The 20,622-nt window shown below is 31.4% G+C and overlaps 1 long non-coding RNA gene across 1 annotated transcript in view; it reads left to right on the top strand.

Moving 5' to 3' along the window:
* Positions 1 to 3,502: 3,502 nt before the first annotated feature.
* LOC126907576 (uncharacterized) overlaps positions 3,503 to 20,622 on the top strand; it is a 34,870-nt gene continuing 17,750 nt past the window's right edge. The window contains exons 1-2 of the long non-coding RNA XR_007704567.1: positions 3,503 to 3,563; positions 3,636 to 4,085. This is a non-coding gene — a long non-coding RNA (uncharacterized LOC126907576). The remainder of the gene's footprint in view (positions 3,564 to 3,635; positions 4,086 to 20,622) is intronic.

The following is a 20,622-nucleotide window of genomic DNA, read 5'->3' on the forward strand; positions in this document are numbered from 1 at the left end:
TGATCGAATTAAACTGTTAACTGACATTTTTTAGTAAATTGTTAGTAGTGTCATATCTAAGTTGTAGTATATTTTAGAGTACCTCTAATTTGATATTTAATCTTATAACTTATTTGATATAAAGAAAATTCCATATATTTTTATTATTTTGTTAAAAAGTAGCAATCCTGAACAATTCCAAAATTTCATTTAACATTTTTATCCATTGACTTTTAATTATGGTAAGTATAGTTATAGTTCATTACTTATAATAAAAACCAAGTAAAATTAATTAATTGTGGTGCACGGAAATTTTACCATTTTAAATAATGTTCTTTTATCCGTCAATTTATGAACATTTTTTATTACTAGTAGATTCTCAATGTCTTTGTGTTATACTATTTGTAAAATAAATGAAATATACAAAAAGGTCATATGGCTGTAATCGAAATTTAAAATCAGAAGTAAAAATAACTTGTAATCATTAACTAATTTTAACGCATATTAACCTTGGGCATTTCCCAGGGAAAAATCAAGGCAAAAAATTTTTCATTTTTTATCAAAATTATTACTTTGTAATTAGTAATTACATGATAGGTAATTTAAAGTATTTAATAAAAATCCTTCTTAAATACAATTAAAAATCACTGTTAATTCTTGTTTTTTTTTTATCGTCATTAATTATAATTTCTTGATATGCTTATTGCAATAACATTTACAAAACATTTATCCTTGGAAAATACTGCAAAGGATCCTTAAAGATCACGGAAATGAGCTGTATGAAGACTTGTGAACCCAAGTCATTCAGTAAGAGTGGAAACACGTGAAATCAGTCATTTATAATTTTTAGGACTAATATGCATGGTCATATATGTTCTTAAACACCAAATAGGTTCCACAACCTTCCATACCAAGTGAGAGAGACTTTTCAACAGAGTTGTATACCGAAAGGTGAATTTGTGAACCTCTGTAGCATCTAGGCATCATAGATTATAAATCCTTATTACAGAACCGAGTACTGCAGTCTTGGACTTATCTCGTATTTTTTTAATAACAATAGGATGGGTATATTAAAAGAAGGGTACCTTATAAAACAGTACGTATCTAGTTAAAAAAATTCTATAAATACAAGTGTATGAAAATAATGAAATTCCATAGAAGATCGTTAGATAATTCAAAACATTAATAATAAGAATTAGGCGTCTAATAATTAACCATAGTAGTGGGGGGGGGGGCACTAATGATGAACCACATCAACTGTAAAACACTTAATAAATCATCTATTCCTCAAGTTAGATGCATCTTTCTGCAATTTTCTATAGGTGTTAAATGTTCAACTGGAATTCCTTGTTAACTAAACACATTACATTTCGATGAAAACCCTATTTTTATCAAAAATTTGTTGTATGATGCGTATAATAGACTATAAGAACTGAGTGTAATGTCTACAACCACCTTTTAATTAACGAAAACGATTTACTCCTAAGAAACAATCAGCTTGTAATAATATTTTTATTGATAGCACATTTACTTATAACTATTTCAATTTGTGCTAACAAATAATCTGATCGTATGGATTAATGAGAATTAGAACAAAAATGCGTAAATAACATATATTTAAATAATTAACAAATAATTAGTTAAATTTAAACTTTGAAATTTTATTTCATGATTTTTCCAAATTAAGTAATTTTAAGGATTGAGTTAGCAGGAATTTTAAATAAACAAATAACTTTTATTGTGAATTAGTGTAGAAAATATTTATTTTTGATAGTAAAATTGTTAAGAAAGTTAAAATAATATATCGTGTTTTAGCAAATAACAAATCGCCTATTATTTGTACAATATTTTATAGTAAAATTTCTATTTCTGTCTCTTAGAACTTGAATAATAAGAAAAAAAATACCTAAATAGAGTAAGAAGCTTTAACGCTTTTGAACATAGTCTAGATACATCCACTTCGCATGTATGTAGTGGTTTGATTCTTAAATATTTCACAATTCAAAAGAGCTTCCGGATATCCGATCACTGTCTATTCCTATTAATTATTTTACATGTGCTTAAAGTATATTCAAAGAGTCTGTAGCCTAAGATCCATTTATTATTATTATGATTTTCGTCATAACCATTAAAATAGAAGCATAAATCAAGTAATAACGAAGTCTGGTAACTATCTATAAGGAGTCTAAGGGGAAGTACAGTAAGTTTGATGCAGACATGATAAATTTTCTTTTTTCACTCTAAAGGAGATTACACTCGTGCAGAAACTACCAGGTCTATTACAGTTTTTCACGGTTCGTGAATATATCGTTAGAATATTATAATGTACTTTATTAACATTTAGTGTATCATTCCAGATGTTCAGAACATTTTTATTTTTTATAAACAAAACTTTATTTTATATGAATATTAACAATCTATTATTCACATTATTTAGAACATAAAGAGATGACATTGTGCACAAGAAATATCTAACCAAGTTACTGAATTCCAATAAAATGCGTACATAATACTTAAATTTATGTGTAGTACACTAAAAACCATTAATGAAAAGTTAATTTTTTATTACGTTTGTACATCAATTCTAGGTAAGCTAGTAGTTATCTTTTGATTTGGCTTAGTTTTTGAACAGCCAAAGGATACTTTCTGTGTCGTAACAGGGCTCTGGGCATGGACGTATATAACATTATATGTGTGGGTCGTAGAGAAAAACTGAAAGACGTCAATACGGGTCGTATAAATATAGAGGTGGAGAACAGCGATGCCCCCTCTCGGGGGGAACTGTAAAAATGGTGGCGGCGGCGGCGTTCGATCGATAACGGGCGTACCGCAATTTTCCAAAGGGCCAAGCGGTAGCGGATAAACCGTGGGACGCGTTCAATTTTTGTAATCAAATGTCATATAAATATAAAAGGTCAATGGATGAAAAGTATGTAGCGCCGTAAGAAAACTAAAACAAATCTTATCGTCAAAAAAAAAAAAAAACATGACCATAAAAAGGTTGTGCGCTATCAATTAAATATCATTGGACATATTGGTTTTCTGAGTTTTTTTGTTCAGACAGCGACGCACAGATGCATGGACTATGGCCCACAGCAAATTTCCGGCGAAAATAAATTTTTTCACAAAGCGCGCCTGTTTAATTGGACTTGGTCGTGTAAATTATTTCTCGACTAATGCATAATACATGAAACGAATAACATGAACAATAATAAAGCGCTAATAACAGTAATAACGATCGATGGTGTTCATTTAATTAGCCGTACTTGCTTCTCACATGGCTTATCCGCCGTCCACTTGGCTGCATTTGTGGTAATAATAAGTTAATAACAACTATAATAATAGCATTTTATGAGTATAATGTGCTCAGACTTTCTATATGGACACCGTGATACGGCGACGACGCGAAAAGGAATTAACGCGTTTATTCGTTATAAGTACTTCGAGAAAAATAAAACAAAGCAAAAAAATCGATTCGGTCGAATGAATTATTGTTAAACACTAGCGCGGCGCTAGCCCAACTCTCATACGCAAACCTCTTTTGGTAAAATAACAAAAGAAAAATATGAGTTACAGCGTTTTCGGTATTATTATTTTTCTCCTAAAACTCGTTTTCCTCTATAAACAATATGTCTACCACTTTATTTTATTTTTAGCGATGGTGGAGCGTGACAATTTTCTTGAAAATCCAAAGTTTTGAACAATTTTTATGCATACACATGTTTTTTCTTATGCGGATAATATAATAGAGAGTTTTTTTTATCCGTGTAAACGCTTTATTTCATTTGCCTTTTGTGAGCAAGATGTGATTTTGTTATTTTTTTTTGAAAATAAAAATGCTATTTTTTCGTTTAATGTTTTGTAATTGAAAAATCGTTTGCCAACGCTAAAATTCCAAAAGTTTACATAACTGCACAGAACGAAAATTCGTCCAGATCGACACAGAAAGCGGAAGCGGCGCCTTGTTGTTGTTTCACAATAAATCACTAGAATATTAACGATTCAAAGCAAAACTCCATTTATATCAAGAGCTGTGTATAAAACATTGGTGGCCGTCGAGAATATTTCAGCAAACACACTGCTAACTTTAACGCAATTGAGCAAGGGTAAGTAAAAAGTTAACTTGAAAAAATTATCTCGATAATTTAATTACTATACAGAAACAATTATTTTACAAGTTTACTTTTTACAATTTATTATGATCTACATGTATATTATCGTGGCTTTTTTGACAGTAACGAGCAAATAACGCTTTGTTAAATTAAATTTAAAGTTAAAAAAAAGTCCACCTAAAAGTAGTTAAATTATTTCTAGGTAGAGTCAATAATTTCGTTGTGCTTGTATAATAAAATACGTTTTAATTAAGGAAATTATTTACTATGTACACTTTTTTGTTGTTTCTATACGAATTACTGAACACTATTACTCATATGAAATATAAAATCGTCATAATATTACATGAATAGACTTCCTAAGACTACAACTTCATGTAAATTAAGAATTTATAATTAATTACAAAATGCACGTGAAATTTAATAATTAACGCACATAGGTTTTATGAAAAACATTTTATATAATTTTAAACTTTTTAATAATATAGAGGTGCCTTTATTTATTATATAAAAATATGACTGTTTTAACGGTTTACGTCATATTTATTAAAGACTTTTGTAGGCAAGAAGTAAATTTGAGTTATTTCGTTTATACAAATAATTACAAAAATGTCTTTAGCAAAATGAATGAATTTTCCTTCTATTTTACTTGAATTATTATGATATAATTAAGAAACTTCAAGTATAAAAATGACATTGTTATACAATTAAAAGTTGAATAAAAAACTTTGACGACAGTCGTACAAATAAGTATAGATTACAACGATAATTTTCGCAATCACATTAATCACCACGAGGTGATTAATGTGATTGTTGTTGTTTTTCAACTACTCGTTACTCTGCCTTATCTTTGAGCTAAATCGTTGTCTATTGAACTATTGTTATAGCTGATTTCATAATTTTAAAATTCATATTAACAAACTACAACCGAATCGAGTTACTGAGATGTCTAGTAAATTTCGCCTAATTAATGACAAATTATACATATATTTACGTTATTAGAGATTCAATGAATAGTACATTAAACTATATTGAATAGTAATAAACTTTACTGCTAATTGTTTTTTCAATTAATCATTTATAGAAATCAAATAAGTAAATAATGTGAGAAATAATTGCTAGTGAAGTATTAATTTGATCTAGAAATGTTTTATCGTACATAACGAAGTTTTCTCATGTTAATTAAAAATTCCACGTTAATCATATTTTAAACAGAACAGTAAAAGCCATGAGTAATTAGGTGTTAAGCGAGTTATTTGTTAAATCTCTCTAAAAAAAAAAAAAAATTCATTTTAAAATCCTATCGAATGTATTCGGACCACGTGAAGCGTTAGCAAGTCCACGTGGGAGCGTATGTATTGGAAAATCGTCGATACGAATTTATTTGCCCACCCCTCCATCCTTTTTCCCAAGCAATACACGAAAATACCATACAAAGCGGAGTCGGCGCATCAAAGAGAAAAGGTTGGGTCGCCGTACATTTACCGATCGAACGGTTATCGGCGGCGGCAGCGGACGGGCGGCCACTACTGCCCCCCCTCGATACATACTAAGCACACTGCTGCCGTTCAGTGTGAGTGCGACGGCGACGGGCCAATTCCGATCAATCGGTCCCGGCTAAAAGAACGGCGCGCATGACGGTGCTTTTTTCCCCTACTGCTAGCCGCCTACGGTCAGGTATATATACTTACCGTGCACATCTCTTTGACCCTCTCACTCTCTCTCTCTCTCTCTCTCACTCTATCTGCGTATATATATATATATATTTATGTAGACGTCTATACATAATGCACACGGTGTAGCCACTGCGTGCGATGTGCTCATCGATACCCAACGGGTTTCCGATCGCTCCACCCACGTACCGATTTTCCCCGGATATACCACACCCCGTTTTATCGGCACTCGCATAAAACTCCTCCTCTATAAACACTCACAATACGCAATCCGATCGGTTCCCTTCCCCTACCCACCCCTATCAATATATGTATGCACGTACGTACGGTTTTTATCCCTTTTTCCGGTATTCCAATCGCGAGCCTCAAACATTTGGAGTGCAAATGTATATTGTGTATGCAAACAGTAAAACAATCGAAAATATATCCAAAGAGAAGTTTAATTAAAAAGTCGCGTTTTCCCTGCGCCCAGCGTAATAATATCGTTATAGTGATGATTATTGTTACTGTAAATTTTAATCAAATAATCAGCGTACACGCGACAATTATTGACGGCGAGAGGGTTTTAGTTATTTTTTTCGACAAATAGAAGCCCGTGTTGTTGTAACGGTACACACACTCCACGAGGTTTATACATAATTGATTAGTCAACATACACGAGCGAGCGTTGATTTGATCGGCAAGCCCCAAAAACTTTTCATTTGCATGCCGTCGCCGGTGTGAACGGATTTCATCAAGTTTCCAACGAGCCGAGCGTCATATTTTATACATGACAAATGTTATAATAACAACGCGGCGCTTTTATGTGTACCTCCTTTAGCGGGTTCGCCTTTCTTTAGATAAGATTTGAGGTTAAGTAATTATTATCGTGACACGTGGCCTTTTAAACTTTACACCGATCACAATGCACTATCGTGTAACATATTTATCGAGCGACTTGTAAATATTTTACCACTGCTCCGGGTTGCCCTTTACGCTACAAACAATTTCGGCAGTCAAACTCCGTCGTCTCGTTCGACTTCAAACTGTCAACCGGTAGTATTGTGTCGTTGGTTTTATTTTTTTCACCGGCACATTCAAAAGAAACCAACTCGTCAAATGACACCGTCAACTTCGAATGAAACGCGTAGGCGTTGGACAGTAAAAGATAATAATGTGAGTAGAGTTTCTCAACGTTAAATAGGTGTTAGTGTGTGTGTGCCCGCGCCAGCCAGAGGTGTTTGCCTCGAATGTGTTTACTTATGTATAATTATAGTACATTTCCGATAGATCACGTTTTTGGCCCGAGCGCTAGTAAATTCCATTTTTAAATATTAGCTCCGCTGCCGCCACCTCCAACGACGACTAACCCGAGGGTTAGACCAAAAAATAAATGATACATCGTCGTGTCTATGGCCAATAGTGAATAGTTTTTTTTTTTTTCACGTTCACAAGACGTTCGGCTCCCTAATGACCTAGCGCGTCGTCATTTGTATATTATATATTGTACGTGCGAGCGATATACACTTTGATTCTAAAAAAAGAGAACATTCCAACATAAACGAGTTGTGGCGATGGCAGCATTTAGAGTTTTACACATACTTTATGTTACACAACAGTGTTATAAGCTGTTTTGAATTTCATACTTAACATTAGATTTATTATAGGTATATAATGTCATATCTATGCTGCATAACTGTATATGGCCATAAAAAAATATTAATAGAAAAATAAACATGTGTCGAGATACTTAAAATTAGTAAGAACAATATAATATAATGAATGGTTCCAAGTTATCTACATGGCTAGATCTCGAGATTTATCGTAGCCAATTGATTATGCAATTGTTTTCACAAACTTTTTAGGAATTTTATAATGTAAATTATAAATTAAGTACTTTAGAGCTAATTAATATACTCGAAGCTGAGTGAAAATTAGTTATTTTGATCGACTGAAATTTAATTTTCAAACAAATTCTTTAATATAATTCTATAAACAATTAAAATAGAGTACACTTTCGTACATTTAATATGTGAATAGTAAAACTTAAAAGCAGTTTTACAGTAACACATAGCTGTGATAGCTTTTATAGAACGATTGTTACATGAAACATAATTATAATAAATAACTGCAGAATTGTAAAGTAATTTATTACATTATTATTATATCGTCAAGCTGTAAAACTCAACTTGATCTATTCACAAAATATTCTTAACACTAGCATAAAAAAATAAGTATTAATTTATTTTATAATGGGTTATTTTACAATATTTTTTTTATATTCCCTTTGTCGCAGACGGAATTTTCTTTAAATGTTTCACATAGTTTGTGTTTTATAAAAAACTTTTTTGATTTGATATACTTATTAAATTTATCTTATAGTTATTAAATATTGTAAAGAAATATGGGAGATGTAGAATGAGCAAAAAAAATTAAATTATTATGTGCCAATTATTTTAACGAACAAAAGCTTGTCATTTGCATAAGAAAAAAAATTATGTAAATATGAAAAATTAGATTGTCAAATTGAAGATAGACACAAAACAAAAATTGAACATTGATTGACTTCAATAATAAAATAAATGTGTAATAATTAAAACTCATAAATGACTTCTCTGGAAAAATGTTATTTCAATAATACAAGTTATTATATTAAATTAAAGAAAATAAAAATGTATCGTCAAAAGTCCTTCCCATCTTCAGTGATTTTCCTATTGAGTAACTTAGATAACATGTTACACAAAGACTAAAAAAATATTGCAATTTTAAAGTTGTTTCTGTGCCTTGGCCGTTGTCATCGTCGGCTTGATTGCTGCGCATTTTTCTCGGTTTAGAGATGAAATATATTCTTCTGCGTGTGCCCCGGCGGACTAAGCTTGCCGGTAGAGTGACAACAGGGGAGTTGTATGGCATCAGGGGGGGAGCGAAAAAGGGTAGGCAGGATGTATTGGGAGGTGGGAAAAAGAGAAAAACCCGGGCCATCCTATTATCGGCATTTCGCCGTTTACGTTTCGTCCCGCGCCCTCCCGTTCTAACCTTCCTCACATACAGCAAAACACTCACTATATACCCCCCCTTTAGTTAAAAGAAGGGCAGCCGTATGTATACGTATGCCGCATTAAACCCAACACCCTGAGTTCCAAGTGGAGAACGGGCGTATATCGAATCGAAGCTTTGCGGGGAGTGTATAAAAGGAGAAGGCTAGCGACGGTAGGAAGAATAGAAGAGGAGAATTTTTTCACCCTTCCTATTTATTCTTGCCACCACAAAAACGGGATGACCCAATAACGGCATTGGTAGCAGCGTCATCGTCGTAGTCGTTCGATTTTCAACGCACACTGTCTCCGCCAGGTTCATCACAGATTTCTTTGGTATTAGCATTAACTATAAAATCCCACGTGATCAATTTCTTAAACACACATATCTTATAGTCTATAAAAAAAAAATGTGTTAAAAACTTATCATATAATCACATAATAAATTAAAAATAAAAATATTATTAATAACTTTTTATTAATTTTTTTTTTTTAATTAAATTTTAAGTAAATTAAGTATTTTTTATGTTTATCCCTTATATAATTAATTATCTTTAATTTTTTAAATGGCAATGCATTAATTAGCTCATTTATTTGATAATGATCTAATCAAGAAAATAAGTGATCGATAACAAATTCTGGATTTCAGAAGTTATTAACAATTTAATATGTCTGAAAGTATAGAATGGGTACTTCTATTTTTATAACTATATATTTCATGGCCATACTCATCCTTCCACCTAAGTATAAACATTTCAATAACTTTCAAAATACTAATTCAGAATATGTTTTAAACCAGTTTCTCTCTTAATTAGATCACTGACCAATTGAGAGTTCAAAGTTGGAACTTTAATATGGTATAAAAGATATCATATAAATAATACTTCATGTTTGATAAATTAAAAAAAAAAATAGAACTAAAAAAAATCTAATAAAAATTATTAATATTATTTTAATTTTTTGATTAATTAAGTGGTTTATGATAAGAGATAATTTTGTATATACAAGGTACTATTTAAATTAGATGATTGCTTTGCTAATCTTAGCTAATTAAATCATAAAATGAAGCTGATTTAATAGCATGAGTGTTTAATAGAACCTAAAAAAAAGTTGTTCAATTACTATTTAACTATACTTCAAATGTCTATAGACTTTTCTCAAAGAACATTATATCATCTCATTTTACTGTTGATTCAAATTTTAAGCTATCTAACAAAATTCGTATACAGAATGATTCTTATAAACACTATTTATTCGATTTCCCTTAAAATAATTATTATGTTAAGAAAATTATTTTTAATATTTTTTATTTTCATATATTTCTCGATAATCACTTGTTAATTACTTTTTTATATAATTTCTTATACCTTATAATAGTTTTAACTTGGTGAGATCATTATTTATTTAAAAAATATTTAAATATATATGTCGACATTAAAAAAATAAAAATGACACCCATAGTTTCAATTAGCAAAATGATTTTATCAAAATTATATATATTTAAATGTATTTTTTAATACATTCTAAGTAATAAACGTGTTTTATTTTAGGATTTTACAACCATTTCTGAAGATGTGTTTAGATATTTGGAAAAATAAAATTCAATATTTGAATTTTTATACGTATAAATGCATTATTTAAAAAAATATATTATCGTAATACTTTAATAATATTTTTTATTCAATGGACTATAAAGAAAATTGATAATTGTTTAGACGCCTAAACAATTAAGCCAAAGCAATTTCATAGAGACCTATGAAATCAACCTGTCATATTGTTGAACATTTTTGTCTTTAAATAAGTTTAGTATAATTCAACATGAACATATGATATCTGTCTGCTAACGGTTAACTTTTAGTAGCATAAATTAAGTAGGGAAATAAGATTTTTTCAGTTGTGAACAATACTGCCTAATAGTAATAACGTAAAAGTTTTACTTGTTTAAATTTCATTTCGACATCTAATTTTGTTTGTAAAACATTGTTGGGGTCACAACAATGGGTATAAGTAACGTCTTTACTTTTATTTCTTGGCTTGCCTCGTAACTACCAACTGCTTGTCTATTAAGTTTATCATTCATTATTGTTTAAAATTTCCCAAACTTCTTTTAATGTTTATGAAGCAGTATATAGCCTAGAAGTATAATTGTATTACACAATTTCTTGAAATGTGAAATGTTCATGGTATCTATTAATAAGTTTAAAACACTTTACTCTACGTTGTTAATTATAACTGTGATAACAGTAGATCATATTTAACAGTGAGTTTATCAAATTATACTACAGCTTAAGGATTTAGAAATAACTTACCAATTTATGTACAATTCTATTATTTATTAAGAAGCATACTTATTATCAGATAAAAACGTAATTCATACCATTTATATTGAAATAAGCTGTTAAACAGTAGCTAAGGTATGTTAAAAACAAGTCTCGTGATCAACGTTAAGTTAATTATTATTTTTATTTTTTTGGACATCATCGACATTAATTTTCAAAATGATCATAAATCGAATAGGTTAGTGAATTTATAAGGTAAGTGCACTGTGTACCTTATCACTATGTGTTAAAGGCGATCAAAATCTTAATACCTTTGCCTTCGTTCATCAAGCTAAATGTAAGTATGTACACTCGTTGTAACAATCAACATACTTTATAATCAATTCCGTCCCAATGATATTTACAATCTTATACACAAATTAGTTTCGTCGACAAACCCGCGTCTCTTTGGAATATAATTAAGATGACACAAACGTGATAGTAAAATATACAAATGTATATACTTGAAATATACAAGTATCTCGTCCAAAAGGTGACGGAAAATAGTTAATTTTCTCAACGCATGTTCCCATGTAACGCAGTCAAATAAATGTTCGTATACCTACACACACACACACACATACTTTTGACACATAATTACTTTTATTTGACTGTGTACTCAATTTAATTAACAAACAAAAACATCCAAAACTAGTATTACTATTCGCAACAAAATATCTTGTTAAAAGCATTTTCAAGGGCTTAGGGTCTAACTAGCGTTTAAATAACTTTTTTACTGTTCCGATCGCTAATAATTAAATTTGGAAGCAATGCGATACAAACTTTTGAAGTCACTATGTGGTGACGCAGTGTATGTCTCACATTTGTATAAATACACATTTGGAAAAATTCGATAGAATGATCGGCTGGAGTGAGTTCGGTGGTTCAAAATAAGCAGCGATGGCGATGGATTTTTGCACGGACTTACGGTAGAGAGTCACGACATGCGCAAATATGTGGCCCGGTTTTTCCTCATCGATTACCATTTCTTCTTTTTCGCTATCAAATAACCTCCGCCACCACTACCGAGTAGTACTTTGTAATAATATATGTTTTTGACATTTTTTTTTTCTGCTTTTGTTTTGAAAATAAACTATACAAGCTAAAGAAATACCGTTTGTAAAATTATAATTGCCCGATCTGAACCCATAAAATATATTTAATCTTTGAATGGCATTGTTTATTATTATTAAACTCATATTATATGCACACCGAACAAAATAATATTATCTGTACCGTTTATAATAACAATATATGAGAAAAGGAATAAATGGAGGAGGTTGTAGCAAGTCAGATGTTCGATAATGTCAAAAGCAGTCGAGGATTCGCCTCGGTTTTTGCGTCTATCATATCACCCCCACGCCATTCTGAAGAGAGTAAAAGGTTATTCATATAAATACAAGCGGCGGCGAGTGTGTGTCAAACAGACGAAGGAACAGTTCGGAGGATTTTAATTAAATGATAATAACAACAGTTGTAAAATGCATGAGACAGAGCTTTTCGCACTCGAACGATTTCAATTCGAACGCCCAGGCATACGGGTCCTCTTTTCTTCCTGTACCCCCCCATCCACACTAGGCTGAATCGACGGAGAGAATACTTTTAGTGGGCGTTGGATTACCATGTAATGAAAAGACGATACACAAAAAGGGTCATTGGATAACAAAAGCATCGCATGCCTCCAAGAAAAGAATCGTTGTGAATACTAAACTTATATGAACCATCTATAAGTTTATAACTATGGATTCGCATCAACAAGTAGGCACAATAGTCCATATTTAAAATAATAAATTTTACAAGAAAAATTTTCTTAAACGTGTTAGTTAAGACCAAAAATAATTTTTTCTTTTTAAAATAATAATAACAATACTAAAATTAATAGGCTATACTAGTCAATTATATTTTCTATTCGCAACACGTTTTTCATCAAATGTATGCCAAAAATATTAAATTCGAATTTAATTTGTATAAATTACACAGTATTCAAAAAATATGTTTCTGTTAATATTTATAATCCGGTATTTCAAAAAATAAAGCAATATTTTATTTTAAAGGCACAAATCTAAAAAATCTAAGAATTAATCAATTGTTTTGTTTTGTTCCCATTATTTACCTTGGAATTATCATTCTATGTAATTATTTCCATGCATCAATAACAGCTATTATTATTATTTTTGTTAAGTTATCAGATCATAATTACTGTCTATTAGTGGCAAATATATTATTTATAAATAATAAAAATTCGAAAGAAAATATCTTGGTTTTATAATTTTGTTGTAATACTTTTATGGCGACTCAAAAAATACACAATAATTAAATATTTTAACAAGATTAATACAATGCAATTTCTAATTTGTCGTGATCAATCCTGTAATTTGTTGTTTTGACTTTTTATGCGAACAAAAACAATTTATTCTTATGAATTTATTTTTTTTTTTGTTATTATTCCAGAAATATATTCTATACATAAACCAAAGCCGATTAAAGTAATAAATTACATAACAAATATTTTGTTTTACTATTCAATTTAATACGAAGTATGGCAGTGGCCAAAAGTATATTTTAATCTTATTCGTTCAAAAGACGTTTCTGCAAAGACACTAAGATACTGTAATCGGATGAAGCATTTTATTGTGACTATTATTTATTTATTTGAATATTTTTTTGGCACTATGAGTTATACGAATACTTCCGATACAAAATTCACTTTTCCGAGAAAAAATATAAATAAGTAGCTGAAGACCGGCGAGGGATGGGCAGACGAGGAATACAAATTTATACACGAACAACAATACCCCGTTGTAGTCGGCGCTTGTGTATTTCGGTCATAACTTATTCAGTGAAACTCTTAAGAAAACGACAATAGAGCTATTTTTCGTAAGCGAGCACTACCGTTCTCTGTGTATGAAAAGCGATATATTTTCTACCAACACCCGCTCGTCATCCCTGCAGCCATTCTGTTGCATGTAACACACACCATCTATTCGCACATATACACAAACATAGTGCGTACTTCTGATACGGAAATAATAATAATGATGGGGGACGGGAGCAAGAGAGAACGAGGAAAAAAAAATGAAAGATAGGCAAAAGAAATGAAAAGAAAAACAGTGCGAGCGAGAAAGAAGAAAACATTTATAAGCGACTCTTATGACTACTTCTCCGTCTTTACCTTTCGGCACGGCGCCACCACGCCGTTACACTCGCACCTAGTAATACATAAAATTTCTTTAATCTTCAAAATGGAAACATGCCCGGGGTTTAATCCCTCAGCAAGAGGAAAGTCTAAGAAATAAGGCGACATAGCAGTTTTATACGTTATGATAAATATGAGATCAAGGATGATGTATTCGATCAACAAGGCCAAATGCTTAAAAAAAAAAAATGAAAACTTTTTACCAGAGTTTTTACATCAACAGAGCGGAAAAACTTTTAACGTATCACTCGTGTTTTTAATTTTCGTTGCACACATTTTTATTGTTCTTGGGAATACTGAAACCATACTCTACATTCTTATGTCAGAAGTTTATTCATGAAATGCAGTGCACCATTAATAATATTCATGACGTCTCTATAATTTAAAACAAATTCTTTATCTAATTAAATAAAATAAAATTCCTATAATCTGAAATGTCGGTAAGTTTTAGGTATATCAAGAACGGATCACGGAAAAAAGTTACAAATAAATGGCCCGGACAGGGATCAACGGCAGCCCCGTGGGGTTAATTGATAAACCTCTTGGGTCCACTTGGGCCATACTAAAAGGTCACCGATGATTGATACCTAGTGTCCGTACGGCGTCGGTGTATTCAAAGGGACAATCGAATAGAGGGCAATAAAATGACCTCTCTATATATGTTTCGTTTTATTAACCTTAAAGGGGATATTTTATAGCTCAGTCACTATTTGGTTAGTACTATACTATTTCCACTTAGATACAATAGAGAAAAGGGTAAACGTGAAGCGTTATTAGCAGGTGGACCGGCGGCAGCGGCTTAATGACCCAAAAACAACAGTACGATGGCGGAGAAGACTCCCACATATAGACTTTAGTGTACTGGGACTTCACAACGAAGTTTTCACTACAGTCATAGATATATACGACGGAAGTGGTGGTGGTGGATGGAAAAAGTGTGTATACATGTCGAGTAAGTAATTCGGAATTGTTCTTGGGCATCACGGACCGTGCACATACCTTTGTTGACCCTCTACTTACTCGAATCGCAAGAAACATAGACAGGGTGTAGGGTTTAATCAACGACGTGTTTTATTACTCCAAATGGTTTTCTGAACAATAGCAGTCCTACAGACGGCCCAGCAATGTTGGCAAATGACCACGATGTATAAAATTATTCAAGACAGCTATCCCAAAGTTTATAAAACTAAAAGTGATTAATAGTTAATTTCCCTGTAATTTGTTATTAACGGTGCAATAAATAAAAAAAAATGTCCACATGGATATAGTAACTCGAAGAAAGTTCAAAACCAAAGAAATACAGAGAAAATCAACTTCAACGAAGACTAAAAATAAATTTGAAGGTTAAACGACTTTTTTTTAATATCTCAGGTAACAATATTAATTTGGTTGCGTTTCGTCCTTCGAATATCGGGTTTTTATCTATTTATGTGTAAAAACCATATTTTTTAAGTATCAAATGTGATAAAATTATGTACAGATAAACATTTCTGATTTTTTTGGAAAAATTTGTATTATCCAGGGTAATTTTTAAGGTTTGCTGGCTCCTCGGCGATAATAATTTTGATGTAATCTATGTTACTTTTTGTACAAGCAAGACCTTAATATAACAAAAAAAAGATCTTGGACAAAAGAATAGACCATGCTAGGCCCCCTTAAGGACCTTCTTGGCGTTAGCTCAAATAAAATATTGGTTAGGGTGGACAATTATCTCATCCTTTGAATTTCGTTATAAATAATACTTTCTAAATTTTTAATTTCTATTTACAATTGATGGCTAAATTCAAATACTATAAATTCCAAGCATCCACTAGGTTTCGCAAATGCGCTATAATTAATTATAACATTAAAGTTAACAACAGTGTAACATTTCGAAAGTCGAGTTGAGGACTTTCCGGTCAGTAGAGGTCAGCGTTGGGAGCTTAATAAAGTGAAGGGTTAATTTTGTGCACATACACTCATGTCACGAGCCCGAGATTACCCTCGTGGCTTAATAACGCCAACCGTTCTCGCTTTCGATACCGCTAATTATGCGGGCCGGGCTGATGGGTTCGAAGATCATTTATATTAACTAATAGCAATTAATAGATCCCAAGACGGTTGACATGCCATTCGCAGGAACGGACGTGGTGGTAAGAGCAAAAACGTTTCTCAGGTGAGCTAACGTAACACCGACTCATCTCGTGCGGGTTCTCCGGCAGAATTAATAATAGTAAATTAAGAATAGACAAGAGGTAAGGTAACGGGGTTTCCTTAACATATAAAACGTTCAAGTAAGACCCTAGAGTTTGTATCGAAAAGCAAATTTGCAGCCGCAAACTAATTTGTAACTTTCAGGCGGCAAAAACATGACGGCTAAAACTATTTACTGTATATCACGACAAATACATTTCTACTAGATCGGATATAGTTTTTGCTCGACTGTTTAAGTAAAATATCTTTATATGATTACATTAATTCAAATGAAATTTAGACAAAGCAATTTGAAAATTTATTAGTAAATTCGTTTCACTAAATCAATACATTGGATTAATGTAAATAACGAATTCGCGAGAAAAAATAATTGATTGTTAGCCATAGTTTTAATTTAGTGAAAAAATATTGTATTTACCTATAAAATCATTATAATTGAGCTCCTATAGTATCTTTAATTATATTATTTGCACGCGGCAATTAAATTTTTTCCTTCGTGTCTCCATAAATTATTTTATACCATTAGTTGTAAATTCGATAAATCACATGAAATCTAATTAAATAGTTTATTTATGTAAAGAACTTTAGAAAATCAAGCTTTAGATTTTGTAACTAACAAGAAGTTTCTTTTATTTTTTACGAAGCTTTTACTAAAAGTCAGTGGGAAAATAAAAGAGACGATTGATGAGTTTGCCGGAACGGTGCTGTCCCAGAAAAGGAAATCTAAATCAAGAACTCGGAACGGTCCGGGTAAGTGGTGTCCGGCACGTCTTAACTGTTTGTGTCGTAAATTTTAGATATTTTCGGTTCAAGGGGTTTGAAAACCAACATTAATCGTCCCTTCGCTAAAACAAAGTTCTGTTCCTCTCTTTTCAACGTTACAACCGTCTTTTATTCTCTATGCGCGCACGTGAAAAGGAGCATGCGGGTAACGGTACACGCCAACACCATCGTAATTAATTAAATTAATTTTTTCCCACAAACACAATAAGAAACTTGAACAAAAAAAAAAAAAAACAAATACAAAGCTTGGATCATACGCATACACGGTGGCCGTAGTGCACCGACTACAGCCGGTCGGTCGATGGCTGGTGTTTTTGTAGTGGATAAAGGAAAACCTTTGGCCACAGAAACAATGTGAAAATTTACATTTCGTTTGTTCTATATGAATACCTGGTGGGTACAGGAGGGCAAAAAAACCTTAAGCAATATTCACGCACGCACGAGCCGTCTGGCTACGTATCTATGTCCACAAACGGTCAACGCAATCCTCGTCTCCCTAAGATATTTTTGCAGAAGTATTAGCATTTATATTCTTCTATTGCATAGTTCATGGACCTTTTACGATCCCTTTTGATTCGGTTTGTAGTCAAACATAATTTTATTACATTTATTTTTTTTTTTTTGCTTTTTGTTCCTGGGCCATTGTCCGGCCAAACAGGAGATGAGTCCGACAGAAAATATTACGTACGCTTGTGTAAGGATGCGTTTTGAAAAAAAATGAGAGTGCGTGGAAGAAGGGTCAGAAAATTTATATTATTATTATCATTTCGTACCTCAAACAATAGTAATGAAACACGTCCATATCGAATATGGTGTACTTTATACGACGCTGGAGTTTGTCGGAGAAAAAACTTAATTACGCCGAATGAATACTATTTTGGGTTATTTTTTTTTTAATAAAAAATTAATCAGCAATTGTGTATGCGTTATGTGGCGTGCTTGAATCGGTTTGCGTAAAATTAATGTGCGATATTCATTTGTCGTTACAATAATATAATATCAACATCATTAGAGTACAGACTAAAATGAACGACAAAAAAAAAAAAAAAATTACAAAACTTGTCGAACGTGACTCTTGGACATAATCGTTTTTGGGTAAATTGGTCCCAAGTAACGAGCACGCAACTAATTCTAGTTTGAAGCACTTACTAATTAATTATAAATCGTAACACCTTTCTAGACTAAAAAAGAAATTGCTTCGATACATCTTAAATTCATAAATTATTTAAAAACTACATAATAAAGTAACAAATGGATTGGTTAATTTATAGTGTAATATTACTGATTTTCATTCTTAACTGGATGACACTGACTATTGTAGTTGTACGCTGAAAAATGAATGTAAAGATTAAATTGATTAAAATACTAGTTAAAAAAAAAACAGTAGAATTAATAAAAAAAAAATCTGAAGGATTTTATGTATAATAACTATCAAAAACATACTGTATTGTTCTTCAATTAAAGAAATTAATCGTAGCAATATAATATATTATTACACAGAAAAAAAAATTATTTTTGTTGTATACTGATGCAACCAAGGCCGAAGTATGTTTTAATATGAACACAAACGTTTTTATTCGAGATTGGGAAATGTGTCGACGCGACTNTTCTGTACTGATGCAACCAAGGCCGAAGTATGTTTTAATATGAACACAAACGTTTTTATTCGAGATTGGGAAATGTGTCGACGCGACTAATACTAATTATTGTTTTAACGGCTGCATTACTGAGTAATGGCAATTAACTGTAATTGAAATTTCGTTACAATGAGTTCGCTCATGTGAGAATATAAAATTGCGAAAACCCGAACAGCTAGCTCATTTAGATGTTGTTTTACTTATTTCATTGTTAAAGGAGTTAAAATTACTGTGACTTTGCATTATACGTACTTGGTGCGGAAATGCGTTCCTCCGACACAACTCTAATAATCGTCACAGTGTTATAAGAAAAATAATAAGCACATAAAGCTGAATGATAATTACACCTATAATATGTTCTATCTTTTTAATAATAACAATAATAATACCTACAGCTACAACAATTATTTCGGATTCAGTGTCACAAGAGGATAATGTATGTGTGTATTTATTTGAGCAAAAAAAGGTTTTTAATTCCTAGCATTCAATTCGTGTGAACGATTTCGATACTAATTGCTGTCATTTGTTTCTGTTTGTCTGTGCTGTAGACAACGAGTGGCAATGATGATGGACTACAATACATGACGTGAATTAAAAAATAATAATAACTACAATAGTTATCATATACTGTAACCACCACGTACTCACACTCATACAAACACAGCCGAAATAATAGAAACCCAAACAGGCGACATTAACGACGACACCTAACAATAAATAAATAACAGACGGCGACCGAACTGTACATGTGCAGCATAGTTGCAAGTCATCATAGACATCCAAGATTCCTCGTTATTTCCATGACGCGACTGGATTTTCTTAAAGTTATTTTCCACCATCCATGGTATTTTTTAGGCGCCAGACTCTTGTTTTACGCCTACACGACAATCTCAAATATTATTACTCATCTAAATTTAGATATATATTGTGTAATACAGTTAGGTTGATCCGGTGACTTTACCCTCACGTGACATTTTTGTTTGTTTACATTGAAATTGTGTCGGTCTCAACTATCAATTTGTAAAGAGATAAAATGGAATAATGAGAGGAAATATTTTAGTTCCTAACTCAATAAAAATTTTAATGAATTATTTGTATAACATAAAACTGATTCCTATAGGCTCTAAACAATTTTCTGAAATAGTATCCAACAAAATGCTTTAAAGCTTTGAATGGTACATGGCCCTTTTTTAATAGAATATGAATATTTCCATTTCTAAATTTATTGAAATACAGAGTGATTATTTTATTATTAGTCGCTTAATTTATCTTAAAGTAATAATTATTTTAAGAAAATTATTTTTGGTATGTTTAAATTTTAAATTTATATAGTGACTGCTTTATTATTGACCACTAAATTTCTCCTAGAATAACACCAATTTTTGAATATGTTCTTTATTTTGTTTAGTATTTTTATTTCTCAAAGTACAAGTAATTAAATATGCCTGATATGTTATTTCTTATTCTTTATATAAATACCAACTTAATTTTTTTTAAATAGCAATATACATATTTAACAATCTTAAATATTAAAAAATGACCTAATAAAGAAAACGTCTGGTAAATTACAACATTAGAACTAGTAGCATAAGAGTATTGTGTACTTTTATATTTGAGTCGGATATGTAGCATGGCAGGGAAATGTGTGATGATAAAAATAACATAACCCATACTTCATCTTTCCTCTATATTTTAAAATGTTATAACTTCCATAGTA

Source organism: Daktulosphaira vitifoliae, unplaced genomic scaffold (genome assembly GCF_025091365.1).
Source record: "Daktulosphaira vitifoliae isolate Bord-2020 unplaced genomic scaffold, ASM2509136v1 Scaffold_5, whole genome shotgun sequence".
Classification (NCBI taxonomy): Eukaryota; Metazoa; Arthropoda; class Insecta; order Hemiptera; family Phylloxeridae; genus Daktulosphaira; species Daktulosphaira vitifoliae.